The sequence below is a fragment of the Rhinoraja longicauda genome, chromosome 5 (genome assembly GCF_053455715.1).
Source record: "Rhinoraja longicauda isolate Sanriku21f chromosome 5, sRhiLon1.1, whole genome shotgun sequence".
Lineage (NCBI taxonomy): Eukaryota > Metazoa > Chordata > Chondrichthyes > Rajiformes > Arhynchobatidae > Rhinoraja > Rhinoraja longicauda.
The window spans coordinates 23,489,480-23,503,006 of record NC_135957.1 but is presented as its reverse complement, the minus strand read 5'-3'; the positions used below and the strand labels follow the sequence as shown (position 1 = coordinate 23,503,006).

Sequence of the window (13,527 nt, the reverse complement as noted above, 5' to 3'; positions counted from 1 at the left end):
CAAGTAACTGGAACCAGAAGTGGTGAAAGGTTGCTTTGCAGAGAAGAGGGAAGTACACAGTGGGGTTGGTACCCGAGCCACTGCTTTTCTTTGTATGATTTGGTCTTGAGGGTACAGGGCACAATTTTCAGATTTGCAGATGACACAAAACCTGAAGCAGTGGTAAACTGCGAGGAAGTTAATAAAATTTTTCAAGAGGATGTTGAGTGAGGGCTATATGGCTGGGAAATGTTACACCTTAGTAGGGAGTTAAAGAAACAGACCTGGTGTTAGATATTGTTAATAAATCGGTTTTGTTTGAATATGAGTCATTGTTGGCGTGTTGTGATGGATGGAATGTGGGATATTGTTATTGATAGTGATGGATGGAAAATGAGATTTTGTCATTGAATTGGTTGAGTTGGAATGTGTGATCTTGCTAATAGGCTGGCGGGTTGGTAAAGTGGGTGTTGTTACATTGGTCTGGCAGCAGAATGGGTGGTTGTGAATAGCTTTGCATGGATATAAAGTAGGTTGTTTTTAATAGCTTGGCACAGATGGAAACTGTGATGCAGGTTGGTTTGGACACAGAGTGGGATTTTGTTAATAGGATAGTGTGCGTTGACAGTGTGAAATTATTCATAGATTTGTGCGGGTTCTTGTAATTCTTTGAATTCTAAGCAGTGATATCAGCAGTGACATTATACTGAGCGCGGAAGATACAATCTAAGAGTCAATAAATCAGGTCATTAAACCATAAACAATTGGTTTTTGAGCAAAGCCCAGCCAATTTTGACTCAGTCTATCAAACAAATAAATAGAGTACAGAGCAAGCTATTGTCAAGACTACAGTAGGTGTGAGTTTGGGAGTAGCTGTTTTTCTCTCACCTTTCTTTGCTTTGAGAAAGGGTGATGTAGAAGCGCAACAAACATGCTATTGGAGGAACTCAGTAGGTCAGACAGCATCTGTGCTGGGGCAAGATGTGGAAACAATGAACTGCAAAACAATGAACAACACAAAAGGAGACAAAGCATTGGAGTAACTCAGCGGGTCTGGCAGCATCTCTGGAGAACATGGAAAGGTGACATCGTGTTGAAACCCTTCTTCCAACTGATTTTGGGGGAGAGAGTAGAAAGCTGGACGAGAGAAGGGGCAGGACGAAGCATTGCAGGAAATAGCCGGACACAGGCGAGAGAGATTTTTGATAGGCAGATGATAGCCAGAGATTAGAGCAGAAGTCTGAGATATAGATTGAAGAGTTGTGAATTGTGAAGGAATGTTGAAGGAGAGAGGGGAGGGGAGGAAAGAAATAGGTGTGAGTCCAGGTGGGGCATGGGGGGTGGCGGGGGGTGGGGGTTGTTAGAGGTTAAAATAGGATCATTCAATTTCTACCATTGGGCTGTAAGTTATCCAAGTGGAATATGAGGTGCTGTTCCTCCAATTGGCGTGTTGCCTCACTCTAGCAATGGAGGAGGCCTAGGACAGAAAGTGCACAAGTTCACGTTATAGGAGTAGAATTAGGCCATTCGGCCCATCGTGTCTACTCCGCCACTCAATCATCTTATTTTCCTGCCTTCTCCCCATTACCCTCGACACCCGTTCTCATCAAGAATTTGTCTATCTCTGCCTTAAAAATATCCACTGACTTGGCCTCCACAGCCCTCTGTGGCAATGAGTTCCACAGATTAACTACCCTCTGACTAAAGAAGTTCCTCTTCACCTCCTTTCTAAAAGAGCGCCTTTTAATTCTGAGGGTATGACCTCTGGTCCTAGACTCTCCCACCAGTGGAAACATCCTTTCCACATTCACTCTATTTATGCCTTTCATTATTCTGTTAGATTCAATGAGATCCTCCCTCAACCTTCTAAACTCCAGCGAGTCGAGGCCCAGTGCTGTTAAACGTTTGTCATACGCTAACCCACTCATTCCTGGAAACCTCCTATTGACCCTCTCCAGAGCCAGCACATCCTTCCCCAGATATGGGATCAGTATAGGAATGGTAAGAGGAGGGAAAATGTTTAGCAGGCAGGAGATCCAGTAGGTCTTGGTGGACTGAGCGTGTATGTTTTGAGTGGATTTTGAGTGGAGGGAATTGGACAATCCTCGTTTCCGGTTGAGACCCGAGAGGAGAAAGAAAGTCTTGTAGTAAGTATGTCAACTGACCTACTGGGTGATAGACCAACAAATAGGAAGTGGGACTGAACGAAAAAGCTCATCTTTGCCATGAATTTCAACGATAATTACTAAATTCTGGTGAGGAAAAATTAGGTCAAAATTATTTTGAAAATAATAATCTATGTAGGGTGATGGATGTGGGAATACAAACGTACATATCACTTAAAAAAGAAGAGTACTGGCTGATGTAAGCAAAAAAAACAGCAACCTCAGGATTATTTAGAGATGAATTGAAACCTGGAGAAATGGTGCTGGTCTTGAATTGTATCTTAATTAGTCATAGTGTTATACAACGCGGAACTCGACCCTTCGGCCCAACTCATTTATGATGAAGCACGATGACCCATCTAAGGCAGCCCCATTTGTCTGTGCTTGGCCCATATCTCTAAATCTTGCCTCCATGTACCTTGTCAAGTGTCCTTTAAATGCTCTTATTGTACCTGCCTCACCTACCCCCTCTGACAGCTCATTTCATATCCCCATCACTCTCTATGTGAAAAAGTTGCCCCTCAAGTTCCTTTAAATCTTTTCCCTATCACCTTAAACCTATGTTTTCTAGTTTTTGATTCCCCTACCATAGGAAGACTGCGCTTTCACCCTGTCTATTCCTCTCGTGAGTTTATACACCTCTATAAGTTCACTCTCAACCTCCTGCGCTCCAAGGAATAAAGTCCCAAGCTTTCCCACTGCTCAGGGCCTGGCACCCTTTCCTCGATCCCTCCCTTTTACAACACTCCCCAAGGCCCGACCTTTCACTATGAAGGTCCTGTCCTTGTTTGACTTTGCAATTGCACCAACTCACACTTGTTTGAATTAAACTCTATTTGCCATTCCTCGGCCCACTTGCCCAGCTGATCAAGATCCCGCTGTAGTCAGCACTAGGAGAATGGTACACAGCATTGGGTGGATAAATACCTTTTGCAACCTTCATGGATAATGTAGGGTGCAAAAGATATTTATATGAATGCCAGGACTTGAGGCAGTAAAAGGATGAACAACCTTTTCTCTTGAAATGACAGGTTGAGTGGTATACTGAGAAATGAACGTAGATTTTCAAAAGGCTTTGTTGGAACAGCGAGAGTGCTGCCGTTTGCAGGGAGGAGGAAGACTGGAGCTCTGCAGTTTTACACAGGCAGAATGAAATCGCACAGGAACTCGAGAGGAACCTCTGATCCAGAGTGATGAGAGTGGTTAAAATAGAGCTCCCACAAGAGGAGTTAAGGTGAGAGGGTTTTGAAGACTTTCATTCGGGTAAGTGCATGGGGGTGAAATACGGGGGTGAGGATGGAGAGTTTTAAACAGGTGTCCACAAGGACATAGAGGAATGGGGTAGAATTTGGCCATTCTGTTCATCAAGCCTGCTCCATCATTCGATCATGGCTCATCTATTTTTCCCTCTCAACCCCATTCACCTGCCTTAATCAAGAACCTATCTATCTCTGCTTTAAAAATACCCAATGACTTGGCTTCCACAGCCGTCTGTGCAATTAATTCTACAGATTCACTACCCTCTGGCAAATTAATTTTCCTCCTCATTATTCAGAGCCAATGGCCTCCGATCCTAGTCTTTCCACTACTGGAAACATGTTCTCCACATCCACTCTATCTAGCTCTTTCATTATTCGGTAGGTTTCAATGAGATCCCCCCCTCATCCTTCTAAAACCAGCCAGGTAAAGAGGCTACCATGGAAATGTGGAAATGCATACTCTGGCACCACAATGTTATGCAGGTGTGCACACTCCTCATGAAAAGTCAGCACTTTTAAATGGACGCACATGTCTTGGTTGCCAATGTTAGGTCAAGCCTGATGGTGGAGCTTTGCGTATGATGAAGGACTAGATTTTATGTTCAATAGTGCAATGAGGGCTTACTTATTATAAGCAAATTGGAATACCTGAAAGAGAGTTATCCTAAGGACATTAGTATTCATGGAAAGAAGGGGGTAATTTAAATATATTTGCATTCGGATGCAAGTGAATTTTTTAATGATGTAGAAAATCCCTAATTATTGCCAACCTCTGGCACTGAAAACGCCACACGGGTGGTGTCAGGCTGCAGAATTTGATTGTTGATGCAGGGTGTTAATGGAAGTGGAGGAATGAGGGGAACAGGATTTAGACTTTAAACTTTATAGATACAGTGCAGAAGCAGGACTTTCAGCCCACCGAGTCCGCATTGACCAGCGATCACCCACACACTAACAATATCCTACACACACTAGGGACAATTTACAATTTTACTGAAGTCAATTAACTTACAAACCTGTGCGTCTTTGGAGTGTGGGAGCAAACCGGAGCACCCGGAGAAAACCCACGTTATCCTCTGAGTACGTACAAACTCTGTACAGACAGCACCTGTAGTCAGGATTGAACCCGGGTCTCTGGCGCTGTAAGGCAGCAACTCTACCGCTGCGCCACCGTGCCACCCAAATGGGATGAATGGAATTGAAAGCAAGGAGATATGATAACAGATGGGTCGAAGGGGAGAATCTCCCGACAGCTGACATGCCCTGAACACTATAAATCAGACAAGACTGCAATTGAAAGTCTTATTACAGTCTTGCAGAGACCATGCCTGATTACAAATGAAGTATGTATGTATGTGTGTTTGCTCGTGATTGTGTGTGTGGCTGTGTATGATTGCATGCGTGTGTGTGCATGCATTTGTGTTTACCTGTGTGCCTGCATGAGTGTCCTTAGGTGCATGTATGAGTCTGAGGAAGGGTCTCGACCGGAAACGTCATCCATTCCTTCTCTCCAGAAATGCTGCCTGTCCCACTGAGATACTCCAGCATTTTGTGACAATCTTCTATGCATGTATGCGTTGGTGTGTTTGTGTTTGCATGTAGGTGTGCATGCTTGTGTGTGTTTGCATGCATGTGTGCATGTGCGCGCGTGTGTGTGTGCCTCATTAGTGGTTGCGTCTGGTGTGTGTGCTTAAGATATCCGCACTGGGAGAATGTATTAAGAGCAAAATTACCTTTGTATGTAGATGTTATTTCATTTGAGAAAATGGCTGTGACACTGAACTTTGAAAGCCCCAATGGGTGCAGGAGTGAACCATTCTCGTTGAGTCTGAAGAAGGGTCTCGACCCGAAACGTCACCCATTCCCTCTCTCCTAGATGCTGCCTGACCTGCTGAGTTACTCCAGCATTTTGTGATATCTTCAATTTGTACCAGCATCTGCAGTTATTTTTCGACACCATTCTCATTGCTCTTTAGTCATTAACATGCACGACCATGACTAGTAAGTGGTTTGGAAATTCTCAGAACATCACAGTGCATCTGCCAGTGACCTTATTGAGGGAAGTGTGACGTTACTCAGACATTAAATCCTAAGGGAGCTTGATAAGGGAGATGCTAAGCTGTTTTCATTAATGGGAGAGTCACGCACAGGGGGACAGAGCTACAAACTGAAAAAGGGCCACTTGAATGAATGTATGAATGATACTTTGTTGTCACATGTGACAATTCACAGTGATATTCTTTGTTTTGCATACACAAGGTATGCAAAGAGTTGTTACATAAAGGGCACCGACAAAGTTACAAAGTATTCCATTTTACACAAACCAATTTTAACACATTCCATTTATGGCCCCCGCCTTAATTCTCGGCAGCCCCCCCCCCCCCCCACCAGGTCCTCCTTCGTTCTTCCTCATGGTGATCCCCCCACACCAGGTCCTCCTTCGTTCTTCCTCATGGCGATCCCCCCCCCCCACCAGGTCCTCCTTCGTTCTTCCTCATGGCGATCCCCCCACACCAGGTCCTCCTTTGTTCACGGCGGCACATCCATCCTCCGGCACCCACCTCAACCACCGACGTCATCCTTGACATCGATAACCATCCCCACCTTGACCACCGGCACCCTCATCGACCGCCGGCCCGACCTCCTCACTGAAGTGAGGCGAGATCAGTAGAAATCTCTCCTCAGAGAGCAGTAAATGTCTGGAAAACTTTGCCCCCAAGCGGATCATTAGATATATTTAGGGTGGAGATACACTAATATTGAAAGATCAAGAAATTGAGGGGTTATGGGGAATTGGCACAGGTCACGGGTTGAGGGCTGGAAGGGGTAAAGATCAGACGATCACATTGAATGCCCCTTTGTCCTTGCATTCCTCGTGCTCCCTTATGCTCCTCCATTGTGTACCCCGGGGGTGGAGGAAGGAAACATGGTGGTGCAGCAGGCAGTGTCCAGCAACCTGAGTTCTGACGCTGTCTGTGCGGAGTCTGCACGTTCTCCCTGTGACTCTGTGGGATCCTCCACCCCCTTTCCCAGTGCTCTATCGGAGTGGTGCACGCGGTGGGATGTGAAGTGGCTGCTGTTGTTCACCCCTGGCTTCGGACGGAGATGGGACCACCAAGGGAGAGACGAGGAAGCTGTGATAAAGAACAGGTTGTAGCGAATGGTGAAGGTGGAATGGAGTATAGGACTGATGGGATTGCACTGAGATATTATGGTTTAAATAACCTCCTTCTCTACAAGAAGACAGGGCGGCATGGTGGCGCAGTGGTAGAGTTGTTGTCTCACAGCGCCAGAGACCCGGGTTCAATCCTGACTGTGGGCGCTGTCCGTATGGAGTTTGTACGTTCTCCCTGTGACAGCGTGTGTTTCCTCTGGGTGCTCAGGTTTCCTCCAACACTCCAAAGATGTACAGTTTATAGGTTAATTGGCATTCTGTAAATGGTAAATTGTCCCTAGTGTGTAAGGTAGTGCTAGTGTACGGGGATCGGTGGGCCAAAGGTCCTGTTTCCGCACTGTAACTCTAAACTAAAATAAATTTAATTAAATAAATTGTGAGTGGCAGTATCAATTTTATGCCTCAGTGTTAGGAATTGAAACCATAACCTTATGGATGTGCAGCCTATTCGAAGCTGGGTTAAAAGGCAACATCCACTGAGCCAGTGCCGACATCTGTGGTGGGACATGGACAGAGTGATGGCTTCTTCGTTTGGTCTGAGGAAAAGATCTGACCCAAAACATCGTTTATCCATTCCCTCCATAGACGCTGCCTTACCTGCGAATTCTCTTCAACGGTTTGTCATTAAGTCATTCAGCAGGGAATCAGGCCTTTTGGCCTAACTTGTCTGTGCTAACCAAGATGCCCCATCTAAACTAGCCCCATTTGTCCTCGTTTGGCTCATGTCCCGCTAAATCTTTCCTATCCATGTACCTAGTGTCCAAGTGTCTTTCAAATGCTGCTCTAGTACCTACCTCAACTATTGCCTCTGGCTGCTTGTTCCACATACCCACCATCCTCTGAGGGAAAATGTTGCCACTCAGGTTCCAATAAAATCTTGCCCCTCTCACCTTAAAACCCATGTCCTATGGTTTTTGATTCCCCATCCCTGGGTAATTCACTCTGTCGATTCCTCTCGTGACCACCCCTCAGCATCCTATGTTCCGAAAAATAACATTCTAGCCTGCTCAACCTGTCCCTAATTTTCAGTTTAATGTTGGAGGAACGTAATATGTGAGTTCCTCCAGCACCAGTATCTGCAGTCTCTTGTGTCTCCAGGAAATAAAAAGCACGGATTCTATTTTTAAGCCCTGAGCTCACTCCTGTTAGTATCAGTGGGGGGGGGGATGGAAATGGTAGGGAACTTGTACGTTTAATCTACGAGGGAAAAAAAAGTCATGACCTTCAAAGAGGCTGGAACCTCCCGATGTAAAAAAGCAGCGCTGTTCTCGTGGGTTCTGGGAATTTCTCTGCTCTCCTCACCCACCCCCCACTCTCTTCCCCTTCATTCCGTGCCTCGGAGTCCGTGCGATGGGAATTGGGGCCAGTGTTTCTCTGGGAGATGAGAGCGAGGTTGTTTGTGCACTGAATGGTCTGCCTGTACAAGCAGCTTGGCCTGGGGCCCAGCGGTGAGAGGGGCCCTTTCACAGCGACAGCAGTGGCTTTGTGGAGTCATTATTTATGGTATGTAGTGTTAACATCAGCTGATGCGATGCATTGATTAAGATGACAAGCAAATAACAGTCAAGCATTTCAGGCCTGTTATCGCAGTTAACATTTCATGGCACTGACTCAAGAGGAGCTGTGAAAATCCCTGGTTCAGTTTGCTGCAGTTAACATCACAGAGGCAGCTCTTACGGTGGATAGACACAAAATACTGGAATAACTCAGTGGGTCAGGCAGCATCTCGGGAGAGAAGGAATGGGTGACGTCTCAGGTCGAGACCCTTCTTCAGACAGTGTCAGAGTGAAGGGGGAAATGTACCCTCCGCCTCCCACTTTGCCTCCTCTGGAGGAGAGTTTTGTCAAAGAACAACACGGGGGGAGGGGAAGGGGGAGGGGGGCTTGGGAGACGGCAGGGAATGCAGGCGGGGGTGAGGGCGACGACAGGGCCACATCTTCCAGCAGCCTCCTCCCTCCCCCTCCCCCCTCACTACTGATGGGGGCTCCAGGCCACAAGGGAGACAGACGCACATTCATCGAACCGCCAGACACTCCTTGTAAACAGACACAGAATGCTGGAATAACTCAGCGGGGCAGGCAGCACCTCTGGAGAAACTCCATTATTCAGGGAGATGCTGCCTGTGCCGCTGAGTTACTCCAACATTTTGTGTCCATTTTCGGTGTAAACCCACATCTGCAGTTCCTTCCCACACACTCCTAGTAAACACATCGGCCCTAAGCCAGCCTCAGCGATGAGAGGGGATCTTATTGAAACATGTAAGATTATTAAGGGATTGGACAAGATAGAGGCAGGAGACATGTTCCTGATGTTTGGGGAGTCCAGAACCAGGGGCCACAGTTTAAGAATAAGGGGTAGGCCATTTAGAACGGAGATGAGGAAGAACTTTTTCACCGAGAGAGTTGTGAATCTGTGGAATTCTCTGCCTCAGAAGGCAGTGGAGGCTGATTCTCTGGATGCTTTCAAGAGAGAGTTAGATAAAGCTCTTACGGCTTGCAGAATCAAGGGATATGGGGAGAAGGCAGGAACGGGGTACCTGATTGTGGATGATCAGCCATGATCACATTGAATGGTGGTGCTGGCTCGAAGGGCCGAATGGCCTCCTCCTGCACCTATTGTCTATTGTCTATTGACATGCTTGCATCTACTATTCACACCCTGTTCGTTGAGCGAGAGTAGGAGTTGTGAAATTCGAAAGGGCGGCGCGGTCATTAGGAAGGAGAAAACTATCAAATATTCAACAGATGTTTTATTAATAAAAATCGTGGAGGCACTTTGTTGAGTGTTCGAAGCATTCACGTCTCCAAGACTAAAGTTGTTTTTTTCACACAGAGTGAAGGGTGCTAAGGAAGGCAAATGCAATGTTAGCATTCATTTCGAGAGGACTACATTATTAAAAAAACAGGGATGTAATGCTGAGGCTTTATAATGTCATGTTCATAAGTGATAGGAACAGAATTTGGCCATTCGGCCCATCAAGTCTACTCCGCCATTCAATCTTCAGCCGTCTATCTTTCCCTCCTAACCCCATTCTCCTGCCTTCTCCCCTTAACCCCTGTCACCCGTACAAATCAAGAACCTATCTATCTCTGCCTTAAAAATATCCATTGACATGGCCTCCACAGCCTTCTGTGGCAATGCATTCCATAGATTCACCACCCACTGACTAAAGAAATCCCTCCTCATCTCCTTTCTAAAGGAACGAACATCATTTAAATCTGAGCCTTTGAGTCTAGTCCAAGACTCTCCCACTAGTGGAAACATCATCCCCACATCCACTCTATCCAGACCTTTCACTATTCAGTTAGTTTCAATGAGGTTCCCCCTCATCCTTCTAAACTCCAGCGAGTCGAGGTGCTGGTTGGACCTCAGTTTTGGGCCTCATATCTGAGGAAGGGTATGCTGGTGTTGGAGAGGATTGAGAGGGGCTTTACAAGAATGATCCCAGGGATGATTGGTTTAATGTATGATGAGCATTTGACAGCTCTGGGTTTGTACTCACTGGAGTTTAGAAGGATGAGGGGGAACCTCATTGAAACTTACTGAATAGTGAAAGGCTTGGATAGAGTGGATGTGGAGGATGTTTCCACTAGTGGGAGAGTCGAGGACCAGAGGTCACAGCCTTAGTCTAAAAGGGTGTACCTTTAGAAAGATGAGGAGGATTTTTTTTAATCAGAGGGTGGTGAATCTGTGGAATTCATTGCAACAGAAGGCTATGGAGGCCGTCATTGAGTACTTTTTAAAGTGGAGATTGACAGGCTCTTGTTTAGTAAAGGTGTCAAAGGTTACAGGGCGGCACGGTAGCGCAGCGGTAGAGTTGCTGCTTTACAGCGAATGCAGCGCCGGAGACTCAGGTTCGATCCTGACTACGGGTGCTGCACTGTAAGGAGTTTGTACGTTCTCCCCGTGACCTGCGTGGGTTTTCTCCGAGATCTTCGGTTTCCTCCCACACTCCAAAGACGTACAGGTATGTAGGTTAATTGGCTGGGTAAATGTAAAAAAAAAAAAAAAAAAAAAAAAAAAAAAATTGTCCCTAGTGGGTGTAGGATAGTGTTAATGTACGGGGATCACTGGGCGGCACGGACTTGGTGGGCCGAAAAGGCCTGTTTCCGGCTGTATATATATGATATGATATGATATGAGAAGGCAGGAGAATATTGTTGAGAGGAAAAGATAGATCAACCACGATTGAATGGCAGAGTAGACGCGATGACCCAAAATGGCCTAATTCTGCTCCTATGACTTATGAATGTACTGCCAGGGATGATGGTGTTGGCAGATACAACATTGGTGTTTACAAATCTTTTAGGTGGGTACATATAGGGATTGGAGAGAAATGGATCACGATCAAGCAGAGGGGATTAATTTATCTTGGCATCATGTTTGGCACAGGCATTGTGGGCCAAATGGCCTGTTCCTGTGCTGTGCTGTTCTATGCATTGTGTGTACTGTCTCAAGATTGTGTAAGAGTGGCACAGTGATAGAGTTGCTGCCTTACAGTGCCAGAGACCTGGGTGCGATCTGGACTGTGGGTGCTGTCTGTACGGAGTTTATATGTTCTCCCCGTGACCGTGTGGGTTTTCTCCGGGTGCTCCAGTTTCCTCCCACACTCCAAAGACGTACAGGTTTGTAGGTTAATTGGCATTGGTAAAAAAATTGTGAGTTGTCAGTGTACAAGGGTGATCAGTGGTCTGTTAATGCGTTGCATCTCTAAAGAAAGGAACCATCCCAGACTGCTTAGCATGGAAAGCTAGGCAGTGTGCCCGGTGTGGTGCAGAGGCAATGCTGCTCTGGCAGAGGGGCCTTTCTAGGGAAAGGCTCTATCGCTCCCTCAGAAAGATGGCCCCACTTCCAAGAAAAGCAGGGAAGCTCTGTGCAGTGCATGAGTCAATAACTCACAAGCAACAGCACTCAAAAGGGAGCCTGTGGGTCACACATACACATGGCTGTTCAGGGGGAACATGTTCCATGCAAAATTCTCCACATACTTCTTCCTATTTATTTGTGACCACATTTTAGAAGAGGACACATTCCGCTCGGAGGAGCCTTGAACGTCTCGCAAGGCGCTATATAAATGCAAGGCATGTTCCTGGAGGGTTAATTATCTCCCACCCTCCCCCTTCACTCCCTCCCTAGTGATCAGTAAGGAGCAACACTGGAGCAACATTTTGGAGAAGCCCAGGCACAAACTATTTAACTTAATGCCCTCAGTGAATTTGCTTCTGATTGTTTTTATGCTTACAGGAGATTAACTTCTAATTCCTGGAGGGTTGCTAACCCTTCCACGGCCCTTCAGGCTCAATGTGCAGAATAGACAACACAAGCAGCAGTGTTTGAAGCAGCAAACAGGGCTGAGATGTATGAGACCATCATGGAAACTTTACAACGTTGGCAGCAGCTCGTTGAGGTTGGATTTCTTTTGATACTTGTTTTTTTTCCTCTTCCTCTCGCTTTTGCTTTCAGATGGGCTCAGAGCCAAATTGCTAAAGAATGTGGCTTGGCATGAGTTTATTGTTGCAGCACACAGGCACAACTAGAATATTCACCGGTCTGCCCTCCTCTGAATTAATCCACCACAACTCCCATAGGCTGAGGCAGAGGCTTTTCATAGTGATCAAAGAGGTTCAAAAATAAACTTTCTCTTCCCCTATTCCTTTTTTATTCACTTGCTCTTGCATTCTTTTGGGTTAAGAGGAACAGTTTGAAAGAAAACAAAGTGCATTTGTATTGTGAGTCTAATTTCACTTCCGATGCTGAACTGTCAGTATGATGCAGTCTGATCACATGAGTGGCTGAGTCCTTTTTTATTTACGGTTATAAACAGCTCATTTGACGCGCAACATATTTGGCAGTGGGAGGGATTCGGTTTTTAATCTATTTCAAAGCCACTGTTTCCCTGTTTTTGCTGAGTTACAGCTGTGTTTCAACAACACCAGAACAGCACATTTTAACCACTTCCTTTCTTGCACAAAGTAAGCATGTCACAAAACTCCTCTTACAGAAAGAGGAAAATATGCAACTTATGATTACACACTCACATGCACACACACAAATGTGCACACATATACACATTCAGATACACACATGCAGACACACACACACGCTCTATCTACACATGCCTACAAATAGACATATAAGCACTAACACACACATGCACACACATGCCTGCATGCATAGAGATATAAATATGCACACGCACACACGCGCACATATACACACACACACATTCCTGGCCACATAGAGACATGTAAATGCACTCACACACACACCAAGGTAAATAAAGGGTTATGGTCTGATTTATAAATAAGTCCCTGGGAGCAGATGGTTTTGATGTTTCTCCATGTCTGGAATTGGCAGCAGCAGTGTGCACATTTAGAAGGGGGTGGAGGCATTGCACGCTACTGCAACATACATGCTGCCACTGCACAACATTTCTGGGACAAAGTGCAGGGGGATACCGTTGCAGGATGCGCGTCCATGACAACTGCTGCAGTGGTTCGATAATAATCTTGACAATCCCGAGCAAAACACAAAGCGCTGCAGGAACTCTCACAGATGCGGGTCAGGCAGCATCTGTGGATGGAAATGGGCAGACAACGTTTTGGGTCTGGACCCTTCTTCCGTCTGAAGAAGTGTTTTGTTCAGGTTTGTCAATATTTTTTTTCGAAGTCCTGGAGCAGAAGTTGTCATGATGAAGATGCCTCATCAGTAGGTCCTCCATATATGGACCCGCTGAGTTCCTCCAGCACTCTTGGTTTTGCTCCAGCATCTACAGTTCTTTGTGTCTCCATCTTCACAATCTTTCTTGTTTTTTTATGAGTATTAAGAGTTCTCCTTGTTTTCAAATCCCTTCATTCATCCTCACTATAGACTTCCCACGCACTGCTGCAACAAATGGCTTCTGGTGCATTCGTGACTGGAGCTCCAATCTGGCGCAAGCCTAGACAGG

General features: G+C 45.9%; 1 long non-coding RNA gene across 2 annotated transcripts in view; it reads left to right on the top strand.

Annotated features, from left to right (window-relative positions):
• Positions 1-7,919: 7,919 nt before the first annotated feature.
• LOC144593896 (uncharacterized) overlaps positions 7,920-13,527 on the top strand; it is a 69,330-nt gene continuing 63,722 nt past the window's right edge. For both annotated transcript variants that reach the window (XR_013547298.1, XR_013547297.1), the window contains exons 1-2: positions 7,920-8,081; positions 11,823-11,985. This is a non-coding gene — a long non-coding RNA (uncharacterized LOC144593896). The remainder of the gene's footprint in view (positions 8,082-11,822; positions 11,986-13,527) is intronic.